The sequence below is a fragment of the Heteronotia binoei genome, chromosome 8 (genome assembly GCF_032191835.1).
Source record: "Heteronotia binoei isolate CCM8104 ecotype False Entrance Well chromosome 8, APGP_CSIRO_Hbin_v1, whole genome shotgun sequence".
Lineage (NCBI taxonomy): Eukaryota > Metazoa > Chordata > Lepidosauria > Squamata > Gekkonidae > Heteronotia > Heteronotia binoei.
In genome coordinates this window covers 21,469,248-21,494,651 of record NC_083230.1, presented here as the reverse complement: position 1 = coordinate 21,494,651, position 25,404 = coordinate 21,469,248, and the positions used below count along the sequence as shown (strand labels likewise).

Below are 25,404 nucleotides of genomic sequence, written 5' to 3'. Positions count from 1 at the left end.
TTCTTTTTAAAACTATTTCATAATAATGGCATTGTTTGATGGAGATTAGCTTATCTGTTATAAACGGGAACATAGAGTTCCAAGACACACTCTGAAGAGGCATCATTTAGACTTAGTGGCTGTGAGTGTACTTATTCTAATAAGAATGGAAAATAAAACTGCGATTGGTTCTAAAGAAACAGTAAAAAAAAATCGAGAAGGAAAACCACCAATACCTTCATCCAGCGCTCCATCTGGGCTAGGGAAATTTACGACTATGCAGGGAGATATAAAAGAAATGCAAAGGACTCTACTGACATAGCACAGCTGACTAGCAAAGTAGACAATATTGGTGAACAGATGGCAGAGATTAAACAAGAGCTTTTGGAAAACAGCAGACAGACAGCTGAGACTAATACACCTTAAAATTACTAGGCCAGGTGACAGATTATACGCAAAAGGTGAAACAACTGGAAAAAGAACAGAATATACATGATTCTAGACTTTTGCAGTTGGAAGTAGATAGAGCTGCCTGTATGTTGAAATTTCAAAACATACCAGACGAGAAAACTGAAGACTTACAGAAAATTTTAAGTGAAGCCTTGGCTGAAATCTTACAGGTGACTCCTCAAAGGATGGAAGAAGAGTTTGATCAAGTTAGATGGGTGCCATCAAGTTATATAAGATGAAACAAACTACCCAGTGAAGTACAATTGAAGCTTACAAGAAAGAGGATCAGAGATGACATTTTGAAGCAAGCAAGAGACAAACCTATGATGATAGCTGGAAATATGGCGAAAATTCTAAGAGAGGTACCTTGGCCAGTGAGACAAAAGAGAAGAGAATACCAAGTGTTAACAGATTTTCTGCGAGGCAGAGAAATACCCTACATGTGGTTTATGCCGGAAGGCCTTCTTTTTAATTACCAGGAGAACAGGTACAGGATAAGATAGTGATAAACAAACCCATAATGGCCTCAATAGTTTCTATTAATGTGAATGGACTCAACTCTCCTGCCGAAAGGAGGAAGACTTTTAGATATTTGACAAAAATGGAAATGGACATAATTTGTTTGCAAGAAACCCATATTTTAACTAAAGATCAATATCTTTTGAAAAATAAAAAACTTGATAATTTATTTACAGCAACAGATATGAATAAGAAGAAAACGGGAGTGACAATATATATTAAGGACAAATTTAACCCACAATTGCATTATGCCTCTGAAGATGGAAGAATTCTATTAGTGGAAATTACAGTGGACAATAAAAAAAATTTATTGGCAATATCTATGCCCCAAATGACCAACAAGAGAAATTCTTTCAAGATTTGTGTTTTAAATTATCAAATTTGGAATATGTAGAATATTGTCTAATAGGAGATTTTAATGCAGTATCTGACAAACAATTGGACAAAAACCCGCATAAACAGACTAAAAGTAAAAGTCTCCAATTGCTAATAAGTTTTTGGAAATTAGTAGAAGAATTGGATTTGGTTGATGTATGGAGAACAAGATATCCGAATTCTAAACATTTCGCCTACTATTCTTCTAGCCACCAAACATAGTCAAGAATCGATATGTGTTGGCTTTCCACAAGTCTGATCAAAGATCTAGATGAGACAGAAATTCAAACAAGAGTTATTTCAGACCATAGTCCTGTAATGATGAAATTAAAAGGTACATGAATGGGAAGATCATGGAAGTTAAATATCTCAATTTTGAAAGATAAAGATTTTCTTAAAGAATCTAAGGTTGAAATGGAATCCTTTTTTAAACAGAATATAACACAAGATGTAAAGATGCAAGTAGTCGGGGACACTGCTAAAGCTTATTTCAGGGGCCTTGCAATTAGATATAGTATCAAGAAAAAGAAAGATAGAACTGAAAATTTTCAAAATAATGTCACGAGCTGGAGAAGCTGAAAAGAATCTAAAAAAACAACCAACAAAACATGAATTCATGAAAATAAGGTGAAAGAAATACAACATCAATTGAATTTGTTACTTATGGAGGAGACAGAGATAAAACTGAGGTATGCTAGACAAAAAGTTTTTGAACATGCCAACAAACTTGGAAGGTGGTTGGCTTATAGAATGAGAAAAGAAAAGGTGAAAAGAATAATTTTGATCCTGAAAGATGAGAATAATAAAGAGAAAGCTCAAAAACAAGAGATATGTCAAATCGTGGAATAGTCCCATAAAAAATTATATGAAGATAAACAAGTTCATAAAATAGATCTAGAAGATTATATTAACCAAAACAATCTTAGTAAATTTACAGAGGAACAGCAAAAAATCTTAAAGGAACCAATAACAATAAGAGAACTTGGACGTAATGGCATCCCAAAAGAATGGCAGAGCCCCAGGTCCAGATGGACTGCCTGCTGAATTCTATAAAGCCTATGAGGACTCTTTATTATTACCATTTAAGCGTCTTATTGAAAGATTCAAGATAAAGGCCAAATACCAGTTTCATGGCAAGAAGCTACAATATCCTTGATTCCAAAAGAAGATGCAGATTTGAAAGATATAAAAAAATACCGTCCAATCTCTCTTTTAAATGTAGATTGTAAAATTTTTGCCGCAGTATTGGCACGTTTGAAGAAAGGTTTACAGTCTACAGTACATCATGATCAGGCAGGGTTCCTTCCTAGAAGATACCCGAAAGATAATGTTAGAACAGTTTGTAATATTTTGGAGTATTATGAAACCCATCCAGAGAAACAATTGGCTCTAATTTGCTTGGATGCTGAGAAGGCCTTCGGTAATGTTTGTTGGCAATTTATGCTACAGCAACTGAAAAGTATGGAATGTGGTGAAAATTTTCTGAGAACAGTAGAAGCACTATACTCTTTTCATAGAGCAAGAGTGACAATGAATGGCGAACTAACAGATGCAATTAATATTCGAAAAGGTATAAGACAAGGCTGTCTGCTGTCACCACTACTTTTTATTCTATCTCTAGAGATACTGAATAACCAAATAAGAGAAGATACAAGTATTAAAGGAGCAGCGATAAAAGGTGAACAATACAAACTGAGAGCCTTTGAAGATGACCAAGTTTTTATACTAGAGCAACCAATAGATTCAATAGACTGTCTTATGAATAAGATCACACAATTTGGTTACTGGGCAGGATTGAAGATCAATTACCACAAAACAAAATTTCTTGCAAAGAATATGATGATGGAACAAATCCAATCTCTTCAGCAAAAATCAGGGTTTTTATATGAGAAAAGAATCAAATACCTAGGTGTGCTTATTTCAAATAAGTGCAGTAATTTAAAAACAGACAATTATGATTACTTAAAGAAATTTAAAAAGATTTGGAAAAATGGCATGACTTGAACTTATCCTTAATGGGAAGAATAGCCTTAATAAAGATGAATATCCTTCCAAGGCTATTATTTTTGTTTCAAACTATTCCAGTATTTTTAAATAGTGGATTTTTTCAAGAACTGAATAAGATGGTCTCCAAATATGTTTGGCAAGGCAAAAAACCTAGAATCAAACTAAAGACATTGCAATTTTCCAAATTAAGAGCCGGTATGGGCCTTCCAGACTGGCAATTGTATTACAAAGCTTCTGTACTTTTGTGGGTAAGAGACTGGATATTACTGAATGACAAGAGACAATTGTTGTTAGAGGGACATGATCTCACTATGGGGTGGCATGCTTATCTGTGGTATCAAAGACTTGAAGGCCATTCCTATTTTAAGAATCATTGGTTTCAGAAATCCTTGTATCATACATGGTCATGGTTAAAAATGAGAATTTATTAAAAAAATTCCAAGATCGGTCTCTCCAGTGGAAGCATTTACTCATCCAAATCTTTTAAAATCAAATCAGAGTTATAGATATGATGACTTGTTGGGAAAAGACAATCAGCTGAAAACTAGAGAGGAGTTGGAAAATATGGATATTAAAATGAACTGGTGGTTGAGAATGCAAGTTGAATCTAGGTATGTCAAAGACAAGATGACAGGTTTCAATACAAAACAATACCCATTTGATAAAATACTTTTAGGTCCACAGAAAAAGCTAATCTCTAAACTATATGCATATCTACTGCAGATGAAGACGCAAAACGAAGTTGTAAAAGATTGTATGGTTCAATGGGCGAAAAATTTTGGTCACAATATCACACTAGAAGAATGGGAGAGATTGTGGAAGGTTAATGTTAAATTAACTAGGTCAGTAACTTTTAAAGAAAATTTGTATAAGATGTTTTATAGATGGTACTTGACTCCATAGAAATTGTGTAAGATCTATACTAATATGTCTAACAAATATTGGAAATATACTAAACAGGTTGGTTCCTTTTACCATATGTGGTGGACATGTGAGATGGTGAAGAACTATTGGAAAATGGTCATGAACTACTACAGAATATTATGAAGACACAGATTCAATTTAGACCAGAATTGTTTTTATTGAATATATTCCCTGAGGACTATTCCAAAGAAATGAGACATTTCAGTGCAGCAGCTAGGATTCTCTTGGCTAGAAATGGAAATCTCAGGAAATTCCCATGAGAATGGACTGGTGGGAAAAATTCTGGAAACAGCAGAGCTGGACTTCTTGTCCCAGCTGTTGGCTGGGAAATCTAAGGAAGAAGCAAGAAAATATTGGTTGAAATTTTATGCCTGGCTAGATACTCAAGACTCTTAAGATTCTGGTGTGAACTTATATCTCCTTTTTTCCTGTATTTTGTATTACAAGATTGCCTTTACTGGAATTGTCAAAACTAATAGATATCTTAACAAAAAGATTCATAATATGAAATATTAAAATGTTGATGATGTTTAGCTTAGAGATAATAATGTGACAACTTATGTATTTTAAGAAAGTATTGCAGATGTAGGCTTGTATTCTTTGAAAGTATTTTTATGCAGAATAAGATTAATATGTATTTTGTTTTCTATTCTTTCTTTTCCCTACCCCTACTTTTCTGAAACCAATAAAACTTTTAAAATGGAAAAGTTCTTGAAAGCTACAGAATTTAGAGGCTTTCTGCATGTGTTATTGCATCAGTTCTGGCCTCCTACTGCTTCAGTTTAGATTTGACTTCTGTACATTCTCCGGAGTCATTTGTTTTGCCTCACATTTTCCCCTTTTTTTCTGGTCTTTTTGGGACCATTTTAACCCATCTTTTCTTAGCAACCAAACATGAGTCACATTTGTTTGCATGTAATTCGTTTCTAGCAGCCAGTAGCATGCTGCTAGGCTGCTGGATCGTCTTTGCCTCCCTGGGAGGAAAGGGAGGACTTTTGCAGCCCATTTGGGTGTGCTTTTGAAGGGGCGAGGCTTGCTGTGATAGCAGCAGCACCATCTGCCTCCTTAATAAAGTGGCCCTTAGTTATACCAATACCTACTCTTCATTCCGACTTGGGGGGCCAAATGTTTCCTTCGCTTTTGTTGGTTCCTCCACTTTCTGCCGACTGGACCATGTCTGTGGGACAACCCCACCCTATGCTTGCCTCAGTAATGAGGAATTTTTATCCTTTGAGTCAGCATATTTTCTAGGGTTTTTTTTTTTGAAGAAGATATTCTATTTATATCCCGCCCTCCACTCCGAAGAGTCTCAGAGCGGCTCACAATCTCCTTTACCTTCCTCCCCCACAACAGACACCCTGTGAGGTGGGTGGGGCTGGAGAGGGTTCTCACAGCAGCTGCCCTTTCAAGGACAACCTCTGCCAGAGCTATGGCTGACCCAAGGCCATTCCAGCAGGTGCAAGTGGAGGAGTGGGGAATCACACCCGGTTCTCCCAGATAAGAGTCCACACACTTAACCACTACACCAAACTGGCTCTCTCGGGGGGGGGGGGGGGGCGACAATCACCTGATAGCAGTATATCTCTGTATCACTATAAGTAGACACAGGTGTGAACATTGCTCTCCCCATGTTATTGCAGTAACTGATACCCTTTCTTTCTCTGCTCTAAAAAATTATTTTTGCCTTAACTATTTGCTGTCTTGTGCTTTCAGAAGATACCAGAGTGCCCATGCTTCTTTCTGACCACTCAGCCTTCACTCTTTGCCTTTATGCTCAACCTTTTTGATGTGCCTTGACCCCCCCCCCCAAAAGGAAGCTTTTCCATGTGTACACAAGTTGATTTTTAATCTTTTTAAAGCCTTGATATCTATTTCCCCCCACATACTATGTTTATTTTTCACTGGAAGTTGATTTTGCATGTCTTTGGAGGGTATTTGTTATCCTTTTAGATCCTGGTGTGGACTGTTGTGGATTGAACCCCCTTTCTCGGCCTGCTAAAGTCATTTACATGACTGCTTGAAAGCAATTAATTAGATGGGGGAGTTAACGCCTCTCCTTTTGCCTGCTGTTTGTTGACAGGAGAACTTTTAAAACCAGTTTGTGGCTCTAAACATCCAAATACTGGGGTGAATCTTTGCGTGGAAAGCATTTGTCCACAGGGACAACATGCCAGTTCTCACGCATGCACATGTCAAGCTGGTCCTCTAGTACATGCCCAACAAAGAGAAAAATAAAGGTGTTGGCTCTGTGATACCACTGATAATAGCAGCACCCTCACTCAAAATTCCTAATTTTTAAGGCATATTTTGTAAGAAAATAAACTGACGTGGCAACTGCGAAGCTGCAGAGGGAAGGGAGACTTGCAGAACCCCTGTACTCAGTTTGTTTCCAATGCTGACAAATTTACTGCTAAGAAAAGCAGAAATAAGCTGTGTGTGTAGAAAACCCCCTTCATTGCCATAATGCTAATGGGGTGAACTGTTCGATCACATAACCATAACTTGAGGAAAATATGACTGGTTTTCAGTTCAAAGTATTTGTTTTGACCTGTAAATCTCTAAATGATTTGGTTCTAAGGTATCTCAGGAATTTCCCCCTAATTTCCCCCTAATTTGGCTTGTAAAAATGTTGCCAAAATTGCTATTTGTTTTTGAGGAATTTTGAGATTAACTGCTATTTTGTCTGCAAGGATAGTTCTAATACTGGTTGGTTCTATCAGAGTAATCCTAAAGAGGTCTACCCTATTCGCATCTACTCAATAAAGCTTACTCCCAGAAAAGTGACTTTAAGATTGCTCTATTTGTTCACCCCTTATTCCATTGCGAATTTTAGGATATTCTTTGTATCTTTTATTGATGGCCACTTTGGGTGAAAAAGTAGGATACAAATATGTTGAAGCAAGCAATTAAAATGAAGGCAGAAGAAAATATGGTTGGTATTTTCAGCTTCAGAGATAAGGTTGCCAAGTCTAATTTAAGAAATATCTGGGGACTTTGGGGGTGGAGCCAGGAGACTTTGGGGGTGGAGCCAGGAGACATTAGGGGTGGAGCCAAGATCAAGGCTGTGACAAGCATAATTGAACTCCAAAGGGAGTTCTGGCCATCACATTTAAAGGGACGGCACACCTTTTCAATGCCTTCCTTCCATAGGAAATAATGAAGGATAGGGGCACCTTCTTTTGGGGCTCATAGAATTGGACCCCCAGGTCCAATCGTTTTGAAACTTGGGGGATATTTTGGGGAGAGGCACTAGATGCTGTACTGAAAATTTGGTGCCTCTACCTCAAAAAACAGCCCCCCCAGAGCCCCAGATACCCACAGATCAATTCTCCATTATTTTCTATGGGAATAAATCTCCATAGGGAATAACAGAGTTCCCAGCAGACATTTCCCTCCCCTCCCCCGCTTTCTGATGACCCTGAAGCGGGGGGAGGGCCTCCAAACTGGGGGATCCCCTGCCCCCACCTGGAGATTGGCAACCCTATTCAGAGAAGTCCTCTTAGAGTTCCTAAATAACCAAACTGGATTGACAGAAATGACACAGTGCAGTGCAATTACTCCTAGCAGAAAAATGTTCAGTCCCCCAAAATTGTGAGAGTAATTTGATTTGAAGAGTGGCTCAGAGATATATGGCTCAAGGCAGTAATGGGACTGACATTTCAACAAATCAGAAGTCATTTTCCTTGATTAAAAAAAGGACACACGTGTTTAAACGAGGAGAGCATGCATGCCACCATTACATATCAATGGGGGAAAAAAGATGAATGTTTAAACTTCTTAATTTCATGTGAGGCCCATGTGCTTAGTTTGATATTGGTTGATGTTTCATTTATTACCCAGAGTTCCATCCAGATATTTCCCCAGGATAACTTACAACATTAAAATAGTATCAAGCAAATAATGTAAAAACCTACTTTCAAAAAACATTTGCCAAGTGTCCGTGGGTACCATGGCAGGTGCCATGGTAGAGACTGCTAAAATAGCTGATGCTTTTATGAAACCAGATTTTCTACTTTGCAAACAGATAGAAAAAAAATATTTTCTCTAATACGTTTAGCATATAGATTGTATAAGTAATTTGCTGTGCCAGCTGCTTTTGCAGTTCTGTGAATATTGAGTTGTTACTCTTCTCCACAGAAACTGGTCGGACCAAATACGAAACTGCTTTTAAAACTCAATAGTTCCCCCCCCCCCCTCAAAAAAAAGCAGTATATCAGGGGAGAAGCAAAATATACTGTTAAAAGAAACAAAAATAAAAACATAATTGGGGCAAGCCTATATGCTTCAAAGGCAGTAAGGAGGGAAGTCATTTGCTTGTGAAAATCTGTCCTACATTCACACAGAAAATGAGAAATTTTCTGGGTGGTTCTACAGAACAGGTACCATATCCTTAAAAATATAGTGTTGTATGTACCTGTTGCCCTTAGTTACATGATGAAATGCTTTGAGAAGGTTCATATGTCATATAAAAGACCCTGTGAAGCCATAGCCACCAGTCTGCTTACTTAAAAAAAAAAAGCAGTTACTATTCAGCTTCCAGTGAAGACTGAACATGTCTGGCACTGCAATGATATGCTTTTACTTTGGATCCTATTTCAAATCCCAGCTGTACAAGATATATATTTATATATATTTGAGAGGTGATAATCCTGGATTAATACTATTCTTGTGATAACCTTTCACCTTCATGAAGATGAAAGTGAGTGTAATAAAGCAAATGCTACTATCCTTTCCGGTAAAAGCTCTCAAACACCACCTGTGATCTGAAAATAATGATCACAGCACAATTTTGGTATGGATTCTATCTCTCTGATAGTAGTTAATGGTTCTGATTTTATATTTTAAAAAAATCGCACGAACTGGAAAACATTTCATAAAAGGAATAGATGCTTGTAAGTCAAAAGAGAGATTCCTGAAAGATTCCTGCAATTTTTGAGTGCCTATATTTTATCACTTTGGCAACATTTCAATGAAAACTTTTCCTTATTTTGATTCAAAGTAATATATGTTCCTTTATTATCTGTTCTAAAATTATTGGGCAATGTTGGTTTGTCAGCTCCAGGTTGAAAAATACCAGAGCTATGGCTGACCCAAGGCCATCTCAGCAGGTGCAAGTGGAGGAGTGGGGAATCCAACCCGGTTCTCCCAGATAAGAGTCCGCAGACTTAACCACTACACCAAACTGGCTCATCATGTGATGTCCTCGGCACAGTGACATCACATCTGAGTGACATCAGTGCATTAAGGATGTTGCACGATGATGTCCCGGTTGCGGGGTGGGGTTTCCCCCACCGGCCAGCTTCAGGGTGGTGGATTGGAGCCCCACAGATTATGGGATCCCCTGAAAAGCAGAACACAGAAAGAAACCTCAGATAACAAAAAAGTGCACTCCGTGTTCTAAGACCTTGTTTTGGGCAGGAGCTCTCAGGAGTGGAGCTCCGGAACCTCTAAATTTTATTGTGCTCTTTCTTTCTTACACCCCCCCCCCAAAAAAAAAAACCTTGCTTCTGGGCTCCAGCGTTCAAACCCTCTGAGAGAACATTGCTGAACTCTAAGATTTGACAAATGTTCTAATATTTCCCCCCCACACACACACAAAAATGGGAAAATAATCAAAACATGTAAAGCAGACAGATGGAAATCTTCCTCATGCCACTGTGGCCACATAGGAGAAAGTCATTTTTAAAAGGATGACGGGAATAAGGTTTTATTATGACAATTAAAATTCAAGAAGCATTTTAAGGTAGACGCTGCTGTAATTTCGCACACCTTCCAGTGATGTCGGGGCGTGTGGCATGTGCAGATGAGCTGTGCTAATGAACTCCAGAACCTCTTTTTCTGCAAAATGGCCCCTGATGCTAATGCTGTATGCATTATTGTGCAGATAAACCACTTGTAAACAACCAGATGTTTCCAAATGTTTCCTGAAAAAGTCAAACCTGCATGGGAGCATACAAAGAAATTCTTAAAGGTACAGGGTCTATATCAGAACAGTCCGTTTGGAGCAGGTTGCTGGAATGCTTCCGTGCAGAAGAGTTCTAAGCAGTAGATCTCAATGCTGGTGGCCTGGCAATCCTAACAGTGCACATTTCAGGGTCCCATGATTGCTTGTGATTCCCTGGCATGCATATGTTCACTTTATGCTTTTGATACCTTTCTACACATTTGTTATATGTGGTTAGCTAAATGCCGCTGTTGCTAAGTGAGAAGTAGTTATGAAACAATCTGATTTCACTTTGCCAGGTTTTTTTTTTTTTCAGATACTACATCTTCTCTCCCAGAATGTACCTAGGGACTGGAAATGGCTGAGTCCTACATAGAGCACCTACTGAAAACTAGATCCAAAATATCATTAGCATCATTCCATTAGGCTTTTGAAATCAATTAGTTGCTCTCTTTTTTTTGGAAATTTTTGGAGAAGCCATCTGTGACTTGACAGTCCAGCTTAATTTTGGCTGATTTGTGTTTCCCACTGATGGAATGAGAAACTCTTGGCCATAATGCATGCCTTGTACCTTTCCAACAGAATATAACTTCCAAGTCATTTGCCAAGTGCAAGTCTTTCAGCTTCCAAGGTTGTGAAGCTTGCTGGACTGCTTGTATATTTAAATTGTCCTGATTATTGTGCCATCTGTGTTTTTTCATTCTTTACCCTCAAGAAGTCTATAATTAAGGTCTCCGATGGTGCTCTCTAAAACACAGTGCTGGGAATATTTCGATATGTCAGAGAAGTTGGCTTGACTGTAACTCATGTTTTATTGTAAGTTCAGCTTGTGCCAGGCTGCATCTAAGACCTCTGAACCAAGATTGTTTGCTACGTTCTGAAGGCCTGGAGACAGACGATGAGCATATGTTAGCTGGGTGCAGACATAAATGAACTTCTGATTAGCCTTTAGTTTAAATTATAACACTTAAAGAGCTATTGTAACTAAACCCAGAAGTATTTTAAATATATACATTTGATCACCTGTGGAGTGATCTATATGGAAAGAATATGGTGGGAAGTAGGCTTCCCAAACCTCCTGCCCTGGCGGGGGACCCCAGGATTTCCACCCTCTTCCCCCGCTCCCCCCAAAAATGGAAGCGGGGGGAGAGGAGGGAAACGGCACCGGGGAGCATGACGAGTCCCCCGGAGGCCGCCGCGCCACACCGCTGCCGCCCCCTCCCCGCCCACCGCAGTTGCTCCTCCGAGATGGGCCCAGGCTGAGCCCATCTCGGAGGAGCAGCCAAGAGACGGCAGCAGCACAGGGGAGGGCGAGGCAGGCCAGGAGCATGGCGAGCCGCGAATCCGGGCCCTTCTAGGACCCAGACTTGCGGCTCACCACGCCCCCGGCCCGCCTCCACCCCCCCACCTCCGCTTCCACCCCAGAGGTGGCAGCGGCGCGGCGGCCTCTGCTCCGCTCGCCGTGGCTGCTCTTCCAAGATGGGCTCAGGCTGAGCCCATCTCGGAGGAGCAGCACGGCGAGCCGAGAAGAGGCCGCCGCGCCACTGCCACCTCTGCTCCACTCCGCTCCGTGGCTGCTCTTCCGAGATGGGCTCAGGCTGAGCCCATCTCGGAGGAGCAGCACGGCGAGCGGAGAAGAGGCCGCCGCGCCGCTGCCACCTCTGCTCCGCTCCGTGGCTGCTCTTCCGAGATGAGCTCAGGCTGAGCCCATCTCGGAGGAGCAGCACGGAGCGGAGAAGAGGCTGCCACTGCCACCTCTGCTCTGCTCCATGGCTGCTCTTCCAAGATGGGCTCAGGCTGAGCCCATCTCAGAGGAGCAGCATGGCAAGCGGAGAAGAGGCCGCTGCCGCCTCTGCTCCACTCCGTGGCTGCTCTTCTGAGATGGGCTCAGCCTGAGCCCATCTCGGAGGAGCAGCACGGCGAGTGGAGAAGAGGCCGTGGGGCGGTCCGCCACGCTCCCCGGCGCCGTTTCCGCCCCTCCCCCTAGCTCCACCCCAGTGTCTCCTGGCTCCACCCCCAAAGTCTCCTGGCTCCACCCCCAAAGTCCCCAGATATTTCTGGGGTTCGATGTGGCAACCCTAGCGGGAAGGGATCGTGGCTTAGTGACAGACCATCTCCTTCGCATGCAGAAAGTCCCATGTTCGGTCCCTGGCATCTTCATTTAAAAGGACCAGTAGGTGATGCGAAAGACCACTGCTTGAGACTGGAGTAGACAATACTGTGGTCTGATTCAGTGAAAGGCAGCTTCATGTGTGTACAAAGTGCTAGGTAAATAATTGTGTCTTAAGCAACGAATCTATAATGACTCAAATGTCTTTCTCAGAGAGGTAGTGTCAAATTGTGTGTTTTTCTGGGACCTGCCTACCTTAGGGACCGTCTCTCCCCACACGTTCCCCAGAGAGTGCTGAGATTGGGGTCTCAGAACCTCCTTATAATCCCTGGGCCAAAGGAGGCCCGTCTGAAAGCGACCAGAGACAAGGCCTTTTCGATTGCAGCTCCCTGTTGGTGGAACCAGCTCCCGGAAGAGGTGAGGGCCCTGCGGAACCTTGAACCGTTCCGCAGGGCCTGTAAAACAGCCCTCTTCCAGTTGGCATATAATTAATTGATATCGGAATGCCTGAATATTTAAACCTCGAACATCAGATTATTGAATACTGGAATATTTGAAGAATTGATTTAAGGAAAAGGTAGCATAGTGCATATTGATGTGAGTTTTATGTATTTTTATGTATTTATGTATTTTATTGTATAATTATTAACGTATTTTTAAACTGATCCTTGTTAGCTTTTTGTGTTGTAAGCCGCCCTGAGCCCACCTCGGTGGGGTAGGGCAGGATATAAATAGAATAAAATAAATAAATAAAATAAATAAAAATTTCTAAAATTTGTAGTAGTAAATCCAGCACTCCACATGAGTAACAGTCTAAAAGTTATATTTACATCCTTCACAAAAAGCAACACTGCTGACTTTCCCTGTATAGCTGTTCAAAAGAATGGATTCCTACAAGTAACTAACTTGTATAATTGTTTTTTCCCCATCAGTGTGTCTGAGGCATGGATTCATGTCTTTGCTGTTTTTTTTTTTCTTTAATAGGTAAAAAGCAGAACGACATCTGTGGAAACTTTTAGTGAAGTGAAGGAAGAACAAGTGAACGTATGTATTTCTACTACTAGATTTCTATTAGATTGGTTCTTCTGCTACTGATAGCAATGTTTATTTTTAAAAACTGAAAACAATGGAAAAACTGTTTTGTGTTGTATATTGTAGATGGTTCTAAATTACCCAGGGAAGGTGGTTTTGAGAAAGTACTCCAGGCATTTTTGATTTTACTGAAATCCTAGTAATGTATCAGTTTTAAAAACATCTAAGAATACAATTGGAGTAGTTGCAAACACTTTATTGCGCCAGAATTCTTAGCTCTTTCTCTTACCAATGTGTAAGATTCCTCTGCTAAAAACCATACAGCAAATTGCACTTTTGGAATAGGAAAGCTAAATATTAAAATTTGTTTTGTGTTCAGGAAGGGGTTAGGGTTGCCAGGTCCAACTCAGAAAATATCTGGGGATGGAGCCAGGAGATTTTGGGGGTGGAGCCATAAGGCTTTCCAATTACCTAAAATAAATAAATAAATAAATAAAAATACAGCAGTGCGGTTCCCCCAAATACAGTCTTCATTTCCTTGTCCCACAGCAGCTGCACTTCCAATAATTGAAAGTGAACACACACACGCGTGCTCACAAAGCAGCCAAAATAAAAGTTCACAAGCACACTTTTGTGATCCCACTGGGGCAAGTTACTCACAGGAGTTACTGAATATAATCATCTGTTGTATTTCAACCAATTTCTTCATACTAACAGAAAAACAAAAGGAGAGCAGCCTGGGGGTGGAGTTTTCCTCCATCCCATATTCAGGTTATAGTTAACTCCATTTTACTATACACATGACTTCTGAAAGAAATGCAAAACAAACAGAGGAAATGTGCTGACTTCTCTTCCTTTCTCATATGCTTCACACGCTAACCAGCAAGAGCCACGTGGCTCTGCTAGCTCGCCCCATCCATGCAGCTTTCCTCCTGCTGAGATCTAAAGACACACAGTACAAAACACAAGCAGTTTGCAAGCTTTGCTGAGATTTAAAGGCACATTGTGGCTGTTGGGGGGGGGGGCTGTTGGCAGTGGCTGACCGGTGGCAGGGAGGAGCCTGCAAAGCCAAGGGATCCCCTGCCAAGACCTGGGGGCTGGCAAGCCTAGAAGGGACCCCAATTCTTGGAGAACAGGAGAGGTCCTGGAAGATTGGAGGTTGGCGAATGTTGTCCCCATCTTCAAGAAGGGGAAAAAAGAGGATCTGGGTAACTACCAACCCGTCAGCTTGATGTCTATACCTGGAAAAGTTTTAGAACAAATAATCTGTCGGTCTTGGAGCATTTAGAAAGCATGGATGTGATTATTAAGAGCCAGCATGGGTTTCTCAAGAACAAGTCATGTCAGACTAACCTGATCTCTTTTTTTGGAGAAAGTAACTACCTTGCTGAATCAGGGGAATGCAGTAGACATTGTTTATCTTGATTTCAGTAAGGCTTTTGATAAGGTTCCACATACTATCCTTGTTGACAAGTTGGTAAAATGTGGTTTGGATCCTGTTACCATTACATGGATCTGTAACAGGTTGACAGATTGCACCCAAAGAGTGTTTGTGAATGTTATCAAAGATTTCAGGTTTTCACGGCTGGTAACATCATTAGGGTTTGTAGAATCTTTCGGGCTCAAGTGCCGTGTTCTACTGGAGAAAGTTTTTCTTCCAGACGTTTCGTTCTCAGCTACGGAGAACATCCTCAGTGGCGTTGCAGCCGGAGCAGGCGCTCTGACCTTCTTGGCTGCTGTGCAGTCTCAATGCACTCTAACATCTTCTATCATCATATATAGGGTATCATCATATATAGGGTAGAGAAACATCTTTCTCTCTGTTTTCCATACTACTAGAACTTTGGGGCAACCAATGAAGTTGATGGGACAGTAGATTCAGAATAGTCAAAATAAAATATGCTCATTTTGTAGTTAAATTGTGGGATTTATCGTCAGTGGATATATATTTTATTTATTTGTTTGTTTGTTTTAGCTAATTTATATTCTGCCCTCCCTGCGAGCGGCCTCAAGGCAGATCGCAATATATAAAAAAGCATAGTTAAAACATATATATTAAAAAAGTTAAAAGTAAGAGGTTAAAACAGACAGCCATCAGCCAGGAACACATTAAGACAGAAACTGGAATCACTGAGTACAGGAACTTCTAAGAACTAGGCCCATGCAGAGAGAGCTGTGGTAGGGAGGCCAGCTTAATTGGATGGCCATCACCTCAAACAAAGGCCTGGTGAAACAGTTCCATTTTGCAGGCCCTGTGGAATGGTAAAAGATCTGTCAGGGCCCTGATCTCTAGCGGGAGTATGTTCTGCTTCAGGGCGGAAATTGCCCTGGCCTTGGTCATGGCTTATTGGAAGTCTTTTGGGCCAGGGACCACCAATAGATGCTGATTGGCTGAGCTTAAAGCTCTTTGGGGCACATATGGGGAGAGGTGGTATGGGGCACATATGGGGAGATATGCTGGTCCCAGGCCATTCAATGCTTTGAAGGTTAACACCAACACCCTGAAATGAATTCAGTACTCATTTGGTAGTCAGTGCAGTTGTTGAAGCACTGGCCCAATGCACGCCCGCACAGGCAATGCAGTCAGCGGATGTGCTGCCACATTCTGAACCAGCTGGAGTTTCTGGATCAGTCCCCAAGGGCAAGCCTGTGTAGAGTGAGTTACAGTAGTCAAGCCTGGAAGTGATCATTGCATGGGTCACTGTAGCTAGGTTCTGGGGGGAGAGATAGGGTATCAGCTGCCTGGTCTGTTGGAGATGGTAACAAGTAGATCTGGCAACAGTGGTGACCTGGGCCTCCATAGAGAGTGAGGTATCCAAGATCACACCTAAACTCTTCCATCTTCTGGGCTGGTGCAAGTATTGCACTGTCCAGGGCTGGGAACCTGATACCTGATCCAGTCCGACACAACCCAGGAACAGCACTTCCATCTTCATTGGATTTAGCTTCAGCTGACTCTGCCATAACCATCCAATCATGGCCTCCAGTGTCCTGGCCAAATTCTCTGGGGTGGAGCTAAGGCTGCCGTCCAAGAACAGATAGAGTTGGGTGTTATCCGTATATTGGTGACAACCAAGCCCAAACTTCTGGGCTAACTAAGCAAGGGGGCATATATAGATGTTAAATAGCATTGGCAAGAGGATTGCCAGTGGGTGATATGGGGAGGTCCGCCCACCAAGTGCCATTCTCTGTCCCCACCTTGAGAGAAAGGAGGAAAACCACTGTAAGGTGATCCCCCGAACCTCTATGGTGCGAGGCAGCTCGTCATAAGATCATAGTCAACCATGTCGAACACCATTGTCAGATCTCAAAGTAATAGCAGCACCGACCTACCTCAATCCAGATGCTGCCAGAGGTCATCTGTGAGGGTGACCAGCACTGTCTTGATCCCATGGCTATGGCAGAAGACAGACTGGAATGGGTCAAAGATGGAGGCATCATCCAGATAGGCCTGGAGCTGTTCAGTCACTGACTTCTCAACTACCTTACCCAGAAATGGAAGGTGTAAAACTGGGCAAGAAGTTGGAGAGGATCATAGGGTCCAGTGTTGCTTTCTTCAAAAGGGGATGAAACACTGCCTCCTTCAGCTCCACTGGAAACATCCCTGGGGAGAGAATAAGTTGATGATTTCACCCAGGGGACCTGTATTCTATCCCCACAGGCTTTAACCAGCCAGGATGGGCATGGGTCAAGGAGGCAAGTGGTTGGCTTGACATCTGCTAGGACCCTTTCAGCATCCTCTGGGATCAGATGACTGAAGTGGTCCAAACTTGGACTGGAAAACAGTGATGGTAACAAACATAGATGGTGTTAAGAGGGGATTAGATTAATGGAGAGTAGGTCCATCTATGACTACTGGCCAGGGTGAATTAATAGTACCTCCTTATATGGGGCAGCAAACCTTTGAATACCAGGGTTTTAGGAGAAAGCATCAGGAGAAAGACTTGACCTTGTGTTTGGCCCTCCATGGTAACTAGCTGGCCACTGTATGAAACAGGGTGCTAGGCTAGATGGACCATTGGTCAGAGCCAGCAGGGCTGATCTTATTTTCTTATGATCCAAGGCTACTCTCTCATACAGCACAATGCCAGCTTATTTTGTGTTTCTGCTTCAGTTACTTCTGGCTATTACCAAAGCCACAATAGAAGCAGGAAGTTACTAAGCAGGATTGTGCTAAATCAGTAAGTACTATTGTCTCTATATTGAGGGAGGGGAAGGCAGGCAATGAGTTAACCTTTTTAATATAAATAATAGGAAGCAATCTGGGCTTTATTTATTAATTGCTTCCTTGTTCTTAGTCTTCACTATTATATTTACTAATATATTTCATCCACTAGCATGAAGCGATGTCCCACATACACTAGAAAGGCTTTCCTGGGAACCTGTACTTCATAAAAGTGACTTGGTACAATATGATGCCTGCTGTATTCTAAAGCATGTCAAGCTTAAGTATACAAGCTTGTATAAAGACACAGGAAAAATTCTATTGTTGTAGTTGGTTTGGAAAAGTATTGCCTCACTGTTGTTCTTACAGTGATTGGGACTGGTTATCAAGATGCTTTCAGCCAGAGTTATACCAAAACAAATCATATCTCTGGGGAGGAACACTTGTTAGGTTTTGCATAGAGTCATAGTTATGTGAATTGGAAAAACCCAATGGAGCTGTGTTACATAAATATTGTTAGATGTGTATTCTGACTCTGCAAAGTCTTTTGAAAATAGGAAAGAGAAGGAAACTCAGAGTGCACAGATTTTGATCCCATTTCAAACAACATTATGCATAGCTGACTGAATTTTTAATCAGGTTGTCACATTGCAGCACTCTTTTTATACAGCAACAGAGATTATTTTGAACCATAATACCTTGTTTGATTTTCTAGTTGTTTTCTGACATATTCACACAAGTAAAGTTGTTTGAGGTAGAGAATTTGATTGGGAAGAGGGTTTTTTACATTTTAGACTGGTTTGAAGAGCTGTCATGTTGAAAAAATTGATTTTTGTTTAAACTTGTATTTAAGTATGACCAAGAAAAACTGTAAAGCCTCATTTATGTGGTTCTCAGAGACTCCTGATGTATTCACATCAGGTCTAGGCCAAATGCACATGTAAGCAAATTAATATGTATTAATTTATTTTGTTTGCATTGTTAAAGAATTAATAGATCATGTTCTTTGCAAGTGTCTTAGCTACTGCTAGCCCAAAAATGGAAACGACTTCAAGCTGTGTATCTTAATACATTAAAACTCAGTGTTTTGCTTCTTGAAATCATCATCGTTATTAAGCAGTTCTATATTGTATTTAAACAAAATTTTAATGCCACAGTGACAGTGGGATGATTTCTTCTTGAATCAGCGGTCTTTGTTGTCCCTTTGAGTTATAGAAGCTGCCAAGAGACAAAGCTTAGTTGTATTATGGAAGGTGCACAGGTGTACATTAACTCTCCGCTGTAGATCTCATGTTCTCTGTTGAAAAACACAAAAGAAGATGAAGTGTCTGATGGGAGAAAAAGGCCATGTAGTCAGACGTTACGTAGTTGAGGAGCCACAACCTTGCTCTCTTCTTTCAGGGGTGTAATCTCGCACGTCATATCTGGGCAATTAGAAAAAATACCAGAAGGTATAACTGGCATGTAAATTCAGATACTGCCATATCCTGTCAGTCATCCTGTATATGTCTGATTTTATCTGGATTGCTAGCCATTTGCTATAACTAATGTTCAAATCCAACTCGGGGGCAGACAGAATTAGTTTTCAGTGATATATCCAGGGCTCTTTTTTTTGAGCAGGAATGCACAGGAACGCAGTTCCAGCTGGCTTGGTGTCAGAGGGTGTGGCCTAATATGCAAATAAGTCCCAACTGGGCTTTTCAAATCAAATCGAAAACCTTTAATGGCATAATAGTATTAAAAGATACATTGCAACAAATACTTCCAGTGATTAAAATTCATCCCAAAAAGTACAATTCATACAAAAAGCCTATGTCTAAGAACAACTGCTTCTGCTAAAAATTTAGCTACCGTATTAGTGGGTTTCTGTGAAAATGTCATTAAGCAAATATCAAACTGAACTATATTGGTTTCTGAATAGGTCAGAATATAAGGGTAGAAGTTTGTTGCGAGACTCTGTGTAATTGGCAATCAAACATAATATGGGAAATTGAGTCTATATCAATAGTGGGGCAACTGCAGAGACTTTCCTTTAAGGGAATGTTATGAAAGCGACCCAACAGCATATTAGAGGGGAAGACATTCAGCCGCGCTAATGTAAAGGTTCTATGATGGTCTGGGTGGCTGAGATTACAAAGGTATTGGGCCATTTGGGCATAGTGAATTGAGAGGTTAAGGTGAGCTTGTGAATAGATATGAGGGTCTTTGTCTAATAGATCGCAAAATTGCATTTGGAGGAAGTGGTCAATCGAGAAACCAATTTGCTGGATTTTTCCTTCTATTATTGCAATTTCTGTATTACCTTAAAGCCCTATGTGAAGTAATGGTGACATCATGGTGTGTGGCCTGATATGCAAATCAGTTCCTGCTGGGCTTTTTCTACCAAAAAAGCCCTGGGTGTATCCATTATAAAAGGAAAGCTTGTGGAGGAATATTTTAAATATTCCCTGCCTTAATGTGATATATTCATCAGCTGTAGGATTATGATGTGTCCCAATTAAGTCACAATTGGAAAATTAATAAATTTGATTGGACTGGATCCTGCGGAAAAATTCTGCCAATGGAAGGGGGAGGCATAATTCTTCCAGTTTTCTTCTTTTGTCACAGACCTGTGACTCCTATCTGTGCTGTTCTGCATGTGCTGTTAAAAGTTGCATTTACAGAAAATGACATATACATCGGAATTCTTCAAAGTGCTCGGAGTCAATATCACACCATAAGCCTGGGCTTAAGTGTGTTATCGCCTATTCATTCCAATTAGAATTCCCGCTGGAATTAGTTTAACCTTCATAGTGTTAAAAGTGAAAGCAGTAAGGCAGGAGTACAGAAGGTATTAGTATTATCAGTCTAATGAAAAAAACTGACACAAATAAAGGATATAATCTTTTTTAGTAAATTACAAACAGCGGACATACAAAATGGACTTAGATTCATTGCAGTCTTCATACTGTCGTGACTGAGTGTGCCATAGGTTCTCAAAGAATTTTTTTAACTGCCCACCCCTAAAAATTAGGATTAATAATAATGGTATTGATCAGCCAGTTAATAAGCTAGTTAAACCAGTTTCTGATTGACCTTGTGGCTTACTTGGGCGGTGTGCCTGGGGCAGTAAGACTTTGAGTCACATTACTGTGAAGAGGATTCTCCGTTATCTAGTCTACCATGCATGGCTTGCCCTTAGCTGGCCTTTTAAGATAGAAGGCAGGTGCTTCTCCTGTGTGGGGGGGAGGGGGAGAGGCATCAAGTTTTCAGAACTCCTTCATCCTGTGTGCAGCCATGACACAGGTGCTATCAGTTCCCCCAGCAGTATCTCCAACTCATCCAGAGAAGTCCTGTCTCTCAAGAGATTTCTTGGTTTAAAAAAAAAATAGCCAACAAAAAATCAATAATGCCCCCAGTGCACTGTCTTCAAGATGGATTTGTTTTCCCTTCCTGTGAGCTGAGTCACCATACCAGAACCTGTATAAACCAGGGAAATGCTTTGGTTAGAGTACATATATCTTGCATTGCCTGTCCCAGGACTAATTTGCTACAAGTATTGTTGTGTCTGAGCTTGATTAAAGCGGGGTGAGCTTCAACCCTGTCAACAGTAGAGAGGTAGGGTTGAAACAGCTGCAGTCTGGTTGGTCAGGCTTCCATGGACTACCTATAGGAGGCCTGAAGAAAAGTTTGAATGCACCTGTGGGTCTGCGGCAGGGTGGAGTTTCACTGTATATAACCAGACATGGTCTGGGGGTTTGCACGCTGTAAATAGTTCTGAAATCACTTTAAATAAAATATGCTGATCACTACTCTGGGAGTCCTTGTTCTTTCCACTAAACCCAGTATTTAGCAAGTATTTAGCTGTGGAAGGTCACACGACTTTTCATCTTCTTTCCTGTCTTAGAGTTCTTTGATTTCTGCCCAGTTGACCAGTGATTTGTGCTCACTTAGAAATTATTTCCACTACCTTTAGCAGTAGAAATTCCATATGTTAACATTCAGGAATTGTTCTAAAGATCATCCTTTAGCATAATACACCAACAGGCTATAAGTGCACCACAAAAAAGGGAGTGGCCTATCTCCTGCGTCTCAGCCCAGTAAAATCTGAAGCCTTTCTCCAACCTGAGGAGATTTCCTCCAGGTATTGCTGTTCTGCTGGCAGAAGAGCCATTTCTGTCAGAGGAAGGCTCCATAAGCTAGAGCAGGCGTGGCCAGACTTGCTTTATGCAAGAGCCAGATGCTCGAGAGCCGCAATGTGAGAGATGGGTTTGGGGGAGTGGCCTGACAGTGACATCACAGCAAGGGGAGGGGTTTCTGTGGTGGATGTGACATCACTGGAAGGGTGGAGCCTAGGAATCATTTGACCTGGAAGTGACATCACTGGACATGACATCACAAAGATCTGACTAACCAATATCAGAAAATGTGTACAGAGAGCTGATGCAATTTTGGGGAAAAAAATATCAAAATTTATGTAAGTTCATGTCTGAAAAGCAGTGCAGCTTAAAAAAAAATAATGGATGGGGTGGGGGGAAGAGAGAGAAATGGGGGGAAGACATTGGGAACATAGAATGGATGGGGAGAGAGAGAGGGAGGAAGAGAAGTAGGGGGGAGACATTGGGAACATAGTAGATGAGAGGAGAGAACATCTACCCCTCTCCACCCCCCCCCCAAAAAAAAGTGAGAGATAGAACAAACAGGGAGACAAAGGAGGAAGGAGACAGAGATGGAAAAGACCTTGGGAACATAGAATAGATGGGGGTGGGGAGAGAGAGAAGTGGGGGGGGGGGATGTTGCAAACATAGAATGGATGGGGTGAAAGGGAGAGAAAAAGAGAAAAGTGAAAAAAGAGGTTGGGTATATAGAATGGATGGGGCGGAAGAGAAAGAAAGAGAGAGAAGTGAAAAAAGACGTTGGGAACATAGCGTGGTTGGAACGGAAAGAGAGAGAGAAGTGAAAAAAAGACGCTGGGAACATAGCATGGTTGGAAGGGAAAGAGAGAGAAGTGAAAAAAGATATTGGGAACATACGTGGTTGAGAGAGAAAGAGAGAGAAGTAAAAAAAAAGACGTTGGGAACATATGTGGTTGGGAGGGAAAGAGAGAGAGAGAGAAGTGAAAAAAAAGACATTGGGAACATAGAATTGGGGAGGGGGGAGAGAGAGACAGAGACTGAAGTGGGGAAAAAAGATATTGGAAACATAGGTGGGAGGAGGGAGGAATGAGCCCTCTCCACCTGCTCAAAAAAAAGAAGGACAGAACAAATGGGGAGACAGAGAAAGGAAGGAAAGTGTTCTGCATAACATCCCTCCCAAATACAAGTGCTCAGATTTCCATTCCTCATTTTCTCTGATGAAGGGGCCTCCCCCCTGCTGCCTGGGAGCCGCAGAGGACAAATGGCCGGTGGAGGATGAAGCTCTCTCATGGACATGTGAATTCCAAATGGTTTGGCTGTTCCAGCCACTCCCTCCCCTCCAAGAGCACTCTAACCCACCCACCTCCAATGAGAAGACTTTCCTTAGCTGCCCAGGAGCCGCAGAAGAACACATAACCAGTGGAGGAAGTTTTCCCCACAACCATGTGGACTCCAAACAGCTCGCCTGCTCCAGCTCGCTTGCTCCTCCCCTCTGAGAGCACTCTAACCCACCCGCCCCCACAAGAAATTCTCCTCAGCCACCCGGAAGCCGCAGAAGAACAAATGGCCAGTGGTGGAAGAAGCTTTTCCCACTGCCATGTGGACTCCAAACTGCTCGGCTGCCCACTCAGTTTTCAGGTAGCAGTGGCAGCAGGAGGAAGCGGCCAAAGTTACACCCCCCCCCCCAAGTTCATCCTGGCCTGAATGAGGGCTCCTGGGAGCTGGGGGTGGGGCTTAGCTGCTCGAGATCAGGACCTCCTGGCTGCCCACCGATCCCAGTTTGTGCTTCTCTTTTAGAAAAGTTTCTCTAATTCTGTTTTCAAAGCAGGGTGCTTGGCGGGGCGGGGGGGGGGGGGCGGAAAAGGTTTGGGAGCTGCACCAGAGATAGGGAAGAGTCGCATGCGGCTCACGAGCCGCAGTCTGTCCACCCCTGAGCTAGAGGAGGGCTTCAGACTTTGCTGAGCAGAGTGGCAGGATATCAGACCATTGTTTTCTATTTTAGAACCTTAATCCAGTACCCTGCAGGTATTTAAATGTCACTGCGCAATTGTCTACTCCTGCTAATGAAGGAAGCAGCTATATTTATTCTTTCGCCTATGCAGGGTGCAGACCGTGACTTAAAGGGTATGTTGGTGCTTGTGTAACCCCTTCAAATGGGTTGGATCAGAACTTTTAAGCTAGCCCAGTCTTTCAGATGGATAAATACCAAGGTTTATTTCATTTATACAGTTTTTGTTCAGCAGTAGAATATGGGTCACATTTGTGAGCTTGTCCTTAGCGCTGTAAGGTATATGATGATCAGTGCTGACATATAGTTACATATTCAGGATCAAGAGAGCAAGTGAGAATTGCAGCTAAAACCTTTTTTTTAAAATGTGGTGGGTGTTCTAGTCCCTTGAGCACACCCCTTCAAAATCTGTGGGCAGGAATGACTTCTTGTTGGTATAGCAAAGAGGCATGATGGCTACCAATATAGACAGGATTTGTGAAGACCTTCTGTGGAGAGTTTTGGCAATGAGACATGTGTACGCAGAGAGAGCTTAGAAGACAAAAAAAATAGATATATTTACCGTTTTCGCGCACAGCTTACCTCGCAGTCACAATCCTGTTCCCTTCGCAGCGTCCGGTCGGATTTCCTACCGTCTGCGCCGGAGTTACAGGAAGTGCCGCGGCTTTTGCATAGCAAACGTAAACCACTAAAACCCCGTTTACGTTTGCTACGCAGAAGCTGCGGCACTTCCTGTAACTCCGGCGCAGATGGTGGGAAATCTGACCGGACGCTGCGGAGGGAACAGGATTGTGATTGCGAGGTAAGCTGTGTGCGAAAACGGTAATTGACAGATAATGTCACTGGCAACACTTACAAACATAAGTTACTTTGCAGTTTGTGCTGCATTTCCTGCCCTCTTGGCACAGTTCGGTTGCTGTCAGCACAATTAGGTTTGTCAATCTCCAGGTGGGGCCTGGGGATCTCCCACTTTTACAACTGATATCCAGCTGCCAGAGATCAGCTCCCCTAGAAAAAATGGCTGCTTTGAAGGGTGAACTCTGTGGCATTGTACCATGCTGAGGCCCCTCCCCTCCCCAGCCCCCCCCTCCCAGATCCACCCCCAAGTCTACAGGCATTTTCCAACAAGGCGACCCTAATCGGTCTGAGTGTAGGTAGCTTTTTTATTTTACTTTTTTCTTTACTGCATTGCTTTAGCAAATCTAATGAGTTGTGATATTTATTAAGTAATTGAGCATGTTCAATATGCAGTTTACTAAAATGGCCTGTAGTTAACATATTAAATGTGTATCTCTAAAAGTACTCTGATGCCTTGTAAATAGGAATTGTAGCATGCTTTCTTGAGATGAAATTGGGCTATTGATTTTTCATGCTGTGCTCATCGCTGTATGGCCCTTTGAGATGAAGAGGAGCAGGTGGGAAACGGTAAACAAAACTTAAGTGGGGAAAAAAGTGTTTTGGCTGAAAGAACTGCCGCTTTTGAGAAGGGGGAAACTTGGATACAAAAGGCATCTCAGTTTAATTGAATGGCACAGCTGAAGTTAGCGGTTGAGATTGTCTGGATTTCAAATTTCGAGGCATCTCCTGGTGCTCCATCCGATCTTGGAATGAATCGGTGTGAGAGCTGGTAACAAAAGCTCAAAGGGAGAGGGGAGTGGGAAAGAAAAGACTGCGAATGAGAAAGGGATGACTCAGCACAACCCAGTCCTCAGTTATCTAGTGCCTTAACAACAGCTCAAGTAAGAGAATGGAATTTTGTTTCCTTACCTTTGCATT

At 42.0% G+C, this 25,404-nt stretch overlaps 1 long non-coding RNA gene across 1 annotated transcript in view; it reads left to right on the top strand.

Moving 5' to 3' along the window:
- LOC132576043 (uncharacterized) overlaps positions 1-13,353 on the top strand; it is a 285,396-nt gene extending 272,043 nt beyond the window's left edge. The window contains exon 3 of the long non-coding RNA XR_009555725.1: positions 13,293-13,353. This is a non-coding gene — a long non-coding RNA (uncharacterized LOC132576043). The remainder of the gene's footprint in view (positions 1-13,292) is intronic.
- Positions 13,354-25,404: the final 12,051 nt, after the last annotated feature.